A 10,759-nucleotide genomic window follows, 5' to 3' on the forward strand; every position below is an offset into this window, starting at 1 on the left:
CTGTATAATTAATTGATGCTACTAGAACTCATTTCTTACGCTCATAGACCTCTGTATAATTAATTGATGCTACTAGAACTCATTTCTTACGCTCATAGACCTCTGTATAATTAACTGATGCTACTAGAACTCATTTCTTACGCTCATAGACCTCTGTATAATTAATTGATGCTACTAGAACTCATTTCTTACGCTCATAGACCTCTGTATAATTAATTGATGCTACTAGAACTCATTTCTTACGCTCATAGACCTCTGTATAATTAATAACTGATGCTACTAGAACTCATTTCTTACGCTCATAGACCTCTGTATAATTAATTGATGCTACTAGAACTCATTTCTTACGCTCATTGTTCTGTATAATTAATTGATGCTACTAGAACTCATTTCTTACGCTCATAGACCTCTGTATAATTAATTGATGCTACTAGAACTCATTTCTTACGCTCATAGACCTCTGTATAATTAATTGATGCTACTAGAACTCATTTCTTACGCTCATAGACCTCTGTATAATTAATTGATGCTACTAGAACTCATTTCTTACGCTCATAGTTCTGTATAATTAATTGATGCTACTAGAACTCATTTCTTACGCTCATAGACCTCTGTATAATTAATTGATGCTACTAGAACTCATTTCTTACGCTCATAGACCTCTGTATAATTAATTGATGCTACTAGAACTCATTTCTTACGCTCATAGACCTCTGTATAATTAATTGATGCTACTAGAACTCATTTCTTACGCTCATAGACCTCTGTATAATTAATTGATGCTACTAGAACTCATTTCTTACGCTCATAGACCTCTGTATAATTAATTGATGCTACTAGAACTCATTTCTTACGCTCATAGACCTCTGTATAATTAATTGATGCTACTAGAACTCATTTCTTACGCTCATAGACCTCTGTATAATTAATTGATGCTACTAGAACTCATTTCTTACGCTCATAGACCTCTGTATAATTAATTGATGCTACTAGAACTCATTTCTTACGCTCATAGACCTCTGTATAATTAATTGATGCTACTAGAACTCATTTCTTACGCTCATAGTTCTGTATAATTAATTGATGCTACTAGAACTCATTTCTTACGCTCATAGACCTCTGTATAATTAATTGATGCTACTAGAACTCATTTCTTACGCTCATAGACCTCTGTATAATTAATTGATGCTACTAGAACTCATTTCTTACGCTCATAGACCTCTGTATAATTAATTGATGCTACTAGAACTCATTTCTTACGCTCATAGACCTCTGTATAATTAATTGATGCTACTAGAACTCATTTCTTACGCTCATAGACCTCTGTATAATTAATTGATGCTACTAGAACTCATTTCTTACGCTCATAGACCTCTGTATAATTAATTGATGCTACTAGAACTCATTTCTTACGCTCATTGTTCTGTATAATTAATTGATGCTACTAGAACTCATTTCTTACGCTCATAGACCTCTGTATAATTAATTGATGCTACTAGAACTCATTTCTTACGCTCATAGACCTCTGTATAATTAATTGATGCTACTAGAACTCATTTCTTATGCTCATAGACCTCTGTATAATTAATTGATGCTACTAGAACTCATTTCTTACGCTCATAGACCTCTGTATAATTAATTGATGCTACTAGAACTCATTTCTTACGCTCATAGACCTCTGTATAATTAATTGATGCTACTAGAACTCATTTCTTACGCTCATAGACCTCTGTATAATTAATTGATGCTACTAGAACTCATTTCTTACGCTCATAGACCTCTGTATAATTAATTGATGCTACTAGAACTCATTTCTTACGCTCATAGACCTCTGTATAATTAATTGATGCTACTAGAACTCATTTCTTACGCTCATAGACCTCTGTATAATTAATTGATGCTACTAGAACTCATTTCTTACGCTCATTGTTCTGTATAATTAATTGATGCTACTAGAACTCATTTCTTACGCTCATAGACCTCTGTATAATTAATTGATGCTACTAGAACTCATTTCTTACGCTCATAGTTCTGTATAATTAATTGATGCTACTAGAACTCATTTCTTACGCTCATAGACCTCTGTATAATTAATTGATGCTACTAGAACTCATTTCTTACGCTCATAGACCTCTGTATAATTAATTGATGCTACTAGAACTCATTTCTTACGCTCATAGACCTCTGTATAATTAATTGATGCTACTAGAACTCATTTCTTACGCTCATAGACCTCTGTATAATTAATTGATGCTACTAGAACTCATTTCTTACGCTCATAGACCTATGTATAATTAATTGATGCTACTAGAACTCATTTCTTACGCTCATAGACCTCTGTATAATTAATTGATGCTACTAGAACTCATTTCTTACGCTCATAGACCTCTGTATAATTAATTGATGCTACTAGAACTCATTTCTTACGCTCATAGACCTCTGTATAATTAATTGATGCTACTAGAACTCATTTCTTACGCTCATAGACCTCTGTATAATTAATTGATGCTACTAGAACTCATTTCTTACGCTCATAGACCTCTGTATAATTAATTGATGCTACTAGAACTCATTTCTTATGCTCATAGACCTCTGTATAATTAATTGATGCTACTAGAACTCATTTCTTACGCTCATTGTTCTGTATAATTAATTGATGCTACTAGAACTCATTTCTTACGCTCATAGACCTCTGTATAATTAATTGATGCTACTAGAACTCATTTCTTACGCTCATAGACCTCTGTATAATTAACTGATGCTACTAGAACTCATTTCTTACGCTCATTGACCTCTGTATAATTAATTGATGCTACTAGAACTCATTTCTTACGCTCATAGACCTCTGTATAATTAATTGATGCTACTAGAACTCATTTCTTACGCTCATAGACCTCTGTATAATTAATTGATGCTACTAGAACTCATTTCTTACGCTCATAGACCTCTGTATAATTAACTGATGCTACTAGAACTCATTTCTTACGCTCATAGACCTCTGTATAATTAATTGATGCTACTAGAACTCATTTCTTACGCTCATAGACCTCTGTATAATTAATTGATGCTACTAGAACTCATTTCTTACGCTCATAGACCTCTGTATAATTAATTGATGCTACTAGAACTCATTTCTTACGCTCATAGACCTCTGTATAATTAATTGATGCTACTAGAACTCATTTCTTACGCTCATAGACCTCTGTATAATTAATTGATGCTACTAGAACTCATTTCTTACGCTCATAGACCTCTGTATAATTAACTGATGCTACTAGAACTCATTTCTTACGCTCATAGACCTCTGTATAATTAATTGATGCTACTAGAACTCATTTCTTACGCTCATAGACCTCTGTATAATTAATTGATGCTACTAGAATTTCATTTCTTACGCTCATAGACCTCTGTATAATTAATTGATGCTACTAGAACTCATTTCTTACGCTCATTGTTCTGTATAATTAATTGATGCTACTAGAACTCATTTCTTACGCTCATAGACCTCTGTATAATTAATTGATGCTACTAGAACTCATTTCTTACGCTCATAGACCTCTGTATAATTAATTGATGCTACTAGAACTCATTTCTTACGCTCATAGACCTCTGTATAATTAACTGATGCTACTAGAAATCATTTCTTACGCTCATTGTTCTGTATAATTAACTGATGCTACTAGAACTCATTTCTTACGCTCATAGACCTCTGTATAATTAATTGATGCTACTAGAACTCATTTCTTACGCTCATCGACCTCTGTATAATTAATTGATGCTACTAGAACTCATTTCTTACGCTCATTGTTCTGTATAATTAATTGATGCTACTAGAAATCATTTCTTACGCTCATAGACCTCTGTATAATTAATTGATGCTACTAGAACTCATTTCTTACGCTCATTGTTCTGTATAATTAATTGATGCTACTAGAACTCATTTCTTACGCTCATTGTTCCATATGTTTGTCTGAATGGATCTGACTCTTTTGTCTGGTGGTGAAGAAGAGAACTTATTGAAAAATGATAATAAGGTGGAGTTATAAGAATGGAGAGAGTCTTTTGGTCTAAATCATTAACACCAATAGAACCAATTGGATGTGTAGTAGAATTTATCCTTATCCGGAATCAGAAAATTTGGATTTAATATCTTCCCAAGATAATAATTTCTTTGAAATTGGAGATATAATATCACGTAGAAAACGTATTCCTTTAGTTTTCCAGGAAGTTGAGAAAGGTGGAAAAGCTGAGCTCAGCAAACTGGGATTTTTTATTACTGGTAAGTATGGGGTGAGTTGATAGTTGGACTTATATAGTTTGTGTTATAATTCTCCAAACGGCACAAAGTGTCTCTGTATAACGGGTTTTCTTAAATCGTGCTGAGTGGTTAGAAATGGTTTATGCATTGTTGTTAAGATATCTTCATTAGAATCTGTAGAAGTTCTATTGACAAAGTTGGGATATTTCCATCATTACCCACCATTCTAAAATATATCGAGTAATGGCTGATAAATTAAACGACCCTAAATCCCGGTACTCCCAGTCCTCCATATTGTTTTGAACTTCTTTAGTTTCTGGAGGGCTATTTTTGGAGGGGTTTTTTTTCCATAGGAACTTTGAGAGTGAAGATTCTAAGGTCTTAATATTCTGTGTTTTAGCATTAGAGGAAGGTTAATAAGAGGATATATGCATTTGGGAAATGCTATCATTTTATAAAGTGCAATGCTTCCCTTTAGATTTAAGCGGCATTTATCCATTTGTCACAGAATTGGATGATCTTTTTTATATTGGTGAGATATTTAATGCATATAATCTATGTAAGTGTACTACAGGTAACAAAGAACCAAGTATTTATATAGTAGTGGTGTCTTTTCTGTATTCCTAAATATTCAGGATTGTAGAGGAAGTTTGACCATAAATATCCATTAACTCGTTTTTCTTAATATTTATTTTGAAACCCGATATTGAGGTAAAATCATGAAATATGGAAAAAATCTCTTCCAAATTAATATTGGGGGATCCTTAATAATTAGAAAATATCAATCTGCAAAGGCAGTTAATTTAACTGAAACACCATTAATTTCTATAACCAGGTAAGTGAATAGATTTATGCAGACATCTGATAAGAGGTTCCAAGGAGAGATTAAAAAGGAGTGGAGAAAGAGGACATCCTTGTCTGGTTCCTCTCTTCAAGTTGAATGGTTCCAGACATTTCACCTGCCTGCAATAATCCTTCGTAGTCGGGGAAGTGGTATAAGTATTGTAATAAAGGTCGCCATAAAGGCTCCTTGAAATCCAAATGCAGAAAGAGAGTCATTCAAGTGATTCCAACAGATGTTATCGAAAGCTTTTTCAGCGTCGATACCTACTAATGTAGTTGGTATTTTTTGATTTAGCAGTATATATGGCATTAATAATTGTTCTAATATTTTTAGTTCAGATCTTCCTTTGACAAAACCCCCTGTTCTGAAGAGATAAGATTTGGGAGAAACCCTTGAGAGACGATTGGCAAAAAATTTTAGTTAAAATTTTTAGGTCCTGATTGAGTAGGGCAATAGGTCTGTATGAATTAATTTGGGTAGGGTCTTTACCTTGTTTGAGAATAACCTTTGTATAGGAGGTTAGACTGGACGGTAGTGGTTGTTTCTGGTGATAATGTTGTTAAAAGTTGTGTAAGAAATGGAGAGATTTCATCTATTAGACATTTGTAGAATGGGCCTGTGAGACCATCTGGACCCCTGCCTTATACATTTTTAATGATGAGATTATATCTCTTACTTCTCTTTCAGTGATTGGAGCATTGAGTTCTTCCAGATCCTGTTGAGATAATAGGGGGAGATTAATTTTGCTAAATAAGATCTTTCTCTGTCATTGTTTGTGGTTGATGGAGAATAAAGTTGTTCATAGAATTTTTTGAAAGAATCTACTATCTCTGAAGGATTATAAGTAAATTTGCCTAAATCTCTTTCAATCCTTGAAATCTTCTGAAATTGGAACAATTTTTGTGAGATTTGATAATAATTTGTTCGATTTATTTCCCATGTTAAAGTATTTGGATTTGAAATAAAATTGATGTAAAGAATCTCTAATCTTAAGCCAGTCTTTCATCTCTTTTAAAGCTTCTTCAAAAGCAAAGCGGGTTTTAAGGGTAGGATTTGTTTTAAATAATATATACGTATCCTTTTGTTTTTACTTAGTTGTGTAGAAATTTAGAATTGAGGTTTTTCATAAAAGCTGATTTAAAAGAAGTTATTTCACCTCTTATAAAGGCTTTCCAAGTATCCCAAAGAAGATTTGGATTGTCTTGTGGATAATATTGTCTTGTATGAAGATATTCCATTTATCTTTTAACATTTTTTGGAACTCAGGTTTTGAAGCTAGAAAAACAGGAAAATTCCAGGGAATAAAAGACCTAGGAACTAAATGAGTTGTCAGGATAATGTTAATTGGAGTATGGTCTGAATATGAAAAATTTCCTATATTAGCCTCTTGAATATGTTTTAAGAGGTTCGTGGAAGTTAGAATATAATCTATCCTTGTGGCTGAACCATGCGAATGTGAGTAAAGGTAAAGTCTCTTTCAGAAGGATTGAAAGATTCTCCAGGTGTCATTTAAGTTGGTTATATCAAGAAAATCCGATAGAAGTTTAGATTTTTTTTGAGTTGACTTTAGATTCATATTACATTTATCCAATATCCAACTATGGGATTCGTTGAAATCTCCTCCCACCACTAAATTGTGAGAGTTAAGGGGAGCAAATATTTTGGGTGATTTCCGAATAAAATTCAATTTTATCATCATTAGGAACGTATAAAAGACAAATATTCCAAGGAAGATTATCAATAAGAATCTCTATATGGGCATATCTACCCTTGTTGTCTGTTTTTCTTCTTTAACATGTGGTAATTCAAGTTTTTATGTAATAAAATTGAGACTCCTCCCTTTTTTTTGATTGCTGGTGAATGAATAGACTCTCCTACCCATGAGGAACATAACTTCTGGCTTTGATCAATATTTAAGTGGGTTTCTTGTAATAAAGCGATATCTGCTTTCAGTTTTTTTAATTCTTGTAAAATTCTTTTTTCGTTTTATAGGAGAATTAATTCCATTAACATTCCAGGATACAATTTTTAACTTATCCATAGCTCTTAGTAAAAGTATCAAGAAGTGAACAGGATCATGAATGCATAAACTAGCCTTACATATAAATTTCTCATGGTGGTACAGGCAATACAAATGAAAAACAATAATACATATAAGAAATGAGTAAAACATAAACAAATGAAGTAATACAAAGTAAACATAACATAGTGAACATATTTCACAAACTCTGTGTGACAGTTACTTATTTAGTAAATAAAGTCACTGACTTCTCTTTTTTCCTAGAGAGTTTGGAAAACAGCTAAATAGACTCTTGTATCGAATCTAACCTATAGAGGCTTAGGCCGCCTCCTCTTTAAAAAAAAGAATCAAATAATGGTGAAGGTATATTTAGTAAATACAAATAGCTTTTTTAGTAAACCTCTTAAGTGTCCAACTCAAATGTTTGTGACGGGGAGGTCCTCGGAGTATGAGGAGATCTAGAACGCTGGTTGGAAGAGTATCTTGTATCCCTTTTATTGAATTGGGTTACTTTTCTGGAGATATGAGATTCAGTAGCCATATCTGAATTAGATGCTCTTATATGTTGGCTAGAGTTTCCTTCATTTTTTTGTGATATTGAAGAAATATCATGGTGAACCTGTTTCATAGATTGGGATTGGGGTTCCAGACCAGAAATAAATCTTTCTGCATCTCTGTAATCCTCAAAAGAATGTGTCTCTGTGGGTAAAAACACTTTTAGGATTGCTGGGTAAAGCATGGCAAATTTAATTTTAAGTTGAAACAGCATTTGGCAAGCCTTATTGAAGTTTTGCCTTTTTTTTGATAGTGCAGGAGAAAAGTCTTGAAAAACCAGTATTTTATGTTTTTCTATAAACAAATTTCTAGATTTTTTGAAGGCATGCAGGATTTTGTCTTTGTCATTGTAATCCAAAAATCTTGCCAATACTGTCCTTGGTTTATGTCTGTTTAATTCTGAAGTTGAGCCAACTCTGTGAGCTCTTTCTATTTTCAGTAATGGAATCTCCTTCTGTAACCCTAAAGCCTTGGGTATACATTGAGAGAGAAGTGGTATTAAAGTCTCTTGTTTATAGCTTTCAGGGACACCAATAAAGCGTAAATTGTTACGTCTGGATCTATTTTCCAAATCCTCATTTTTATTTTCTAGTTCTTTTATTTTTTTTTCCAGGTAAAACAATTTATTATTTGATGAGGAGGCATTGTCTTCCAATGAAGAAACTCTTTCCTCCATTTCTGCTATATTGTCACTCTGTGAGGTAAGTTTAGCAGCTAGACCCTGTATGTCTGTTTGTATTCTGTTTATAGCCTTGTCTAAAGCTGCTTCAATAGTGGGGTTAATGAGATTAGCTACTTCTGTAGCTATTTGTTTAATATTCAAATCAGTGGGTGTGCTTTGAGGAGGGGAGGGTGTTACTTGTGTGTGACAAACCCTGCTGACGTCCGCCATTGCCCTACTAGCTGAGGGGCCGTCCTTCTTCCTCTTGTTATCAGGGCTAGAAGTGGCGGACGACGGAGCTGCGTTCTCCCCCTTCTTCTTGTGTCTCAACGAGTCTCCGGCCATACTGCAAAGCCGTCGTCACTGGTAAATCTTTTCTTACAGTCAGTTGCTAAGAGGATAGGCAGCGGAGCGGCTCTATAGCGCTGCGCAACACTCAGGCGCCATACCCGGAAGTCTCTGTATAATTAACTGATGCTACTAGAACTCATTTCTTAAACTCATAGACCTCTGTATAATTAATTGATGCTACTAGAACTCATTTCTTACGCTCATTGTTCTGTATAATTAACTGATGCTACTAGAACTCATTTCTTAAGCTCATAGACCTCTGTATAATAAATTGAAGCTACTAGAACTCATTTCTTACGCTCATAGATCTCTGTATAATTAATTGATGCTACTAGAACTCATTTCTTACGCTCATAGACCTCTGTATAATTAATTGATGCTACTAGAACTCATTTCTTATGCTCATAGACCTCTGTATAATTAATTGATGCTACTAGAACTCATTTCTTACGCTCATAGACCTCTGTATAATTAATTGATGCTACTAGAACTCATTTCTTACGCTCATAGACCTCTGTATAATTAATTGATACTACTAGAACTCATTTCTTACGCTCATTGTTCTGTATAATTAACTGATGCTACTAGAACTCATTTCTTAAGCTCATAGACCTCTGTATAATTAATTGATGCTACTAGAACTCATTTCTTGCGCTCATAGACCTCTGTATAATTCACTGATGCTACTAGAACTCATTTCTTATGCTCATAGACCTTTGTATAGTTAATTGATGCTACTAGAACTCATTTCTTACACTCATAGACCTCTGTATAATTAACAAATGCTACTAGACCTAATTTCTTACGCTCATAGACCTCTGTATAATTAACTGATGCTACTAGAACTCATTTCTTACGCTCATAGACCTCTGTATAATTAACTGATGCTACTAGAACTCATTTCTTACGCTCATAGACCTCTGTATAATTAATTGATGCTACTAGAACTCATTTCTTACGCTCATAGACCTCTGTATAATTCACTGATGCTACTAAAACTCATTTCTTATGCTCATAGACCTCTGTATAATTAATTGATGCTACTAGAACTCATTTATTACGCTCATAGACCACTTTATAATTAACTGATGCTACTAGAACTAATTTCTTACGCTCATAGACCTCTGTATAATTAATTGATGCTACTAGAACTTATTTCTTACGCTCATTGTTCTGTATTTCTTAAGCTCATAGACCTCTGTATAATTAATTGATGCTACTAGAACTCATTTCTTGCGCTCATAGACCTCTGTATAATTAATTGATGCTACTAGAACTCATTTCTTATGCTCATAGACCTCTGTATAATTAATGGATGCTACTAGACCTCATTTCTTATGCTCATAGACCTCTGTATAATTAATTGATGCTACTAGAACTCATTTCTTACGCTCATTGACCTCTGTATAATTAATTGATGCTACTAGAACTCATTTCTTACGCTCATTGTTCTGTTTAATTAACTGATGCTACTAGAACTCATTTCTTACGCTCATAGACTTCTGTATAATTAATTGATGCTACTAGAACTCATTTCTTACGCTCATAGACCTCTGTATAATTAATTGATTCTACTAGAACTCATTTCTTACGCTCATTGTTCTGTATAATTAATTTATGCTACTAGAAATCATTTCTTACGCTCATTGTTCTGTATAATTAACTGATGCTACTAGAACTCATTTCTTACGCTCATAGACCTCTGTATAATTAATTGATGCTACTAGAACTCATTTCTTACGCTCATTGTTCTGTATAATTAATTGATGCTACTAGAAATCATTTCTTACGCTCATAGACCTCTGTATAATTAATTGATTCTACTAGAACTCATTTCTTATGCTCATAGACCTCTGTATAATTAATTGATGCTACTAGAACTCATTTCTTACGCTTATAGACCTCTGTATAATTAACTGATGCTACTAGACCTCATTTCTTACACTCATAGACCTCTGTATAATTAATTGATGCTACTAGAACTCATTTCTTACGCTCATTGTTCTGTATAATTAATTGATGCTACTAGAAATCATTTCTTACGCTCATAGACCTCTGTATAATTAACTG

This window comes from Xenopus laevis, chromosome 8L (assembly GCF_017654675.1).
Source record: "Xenopus laevis strain J_2021 chromosome 8L, Xenopus_laevis_v10.1, whole genome shotgun sequence".
Lineage (NCBI taxonomy): Eukaryota > Metazoa > Chordata > Amphibia > Anura > Pipidae > Xenopus > Xenopus laevis.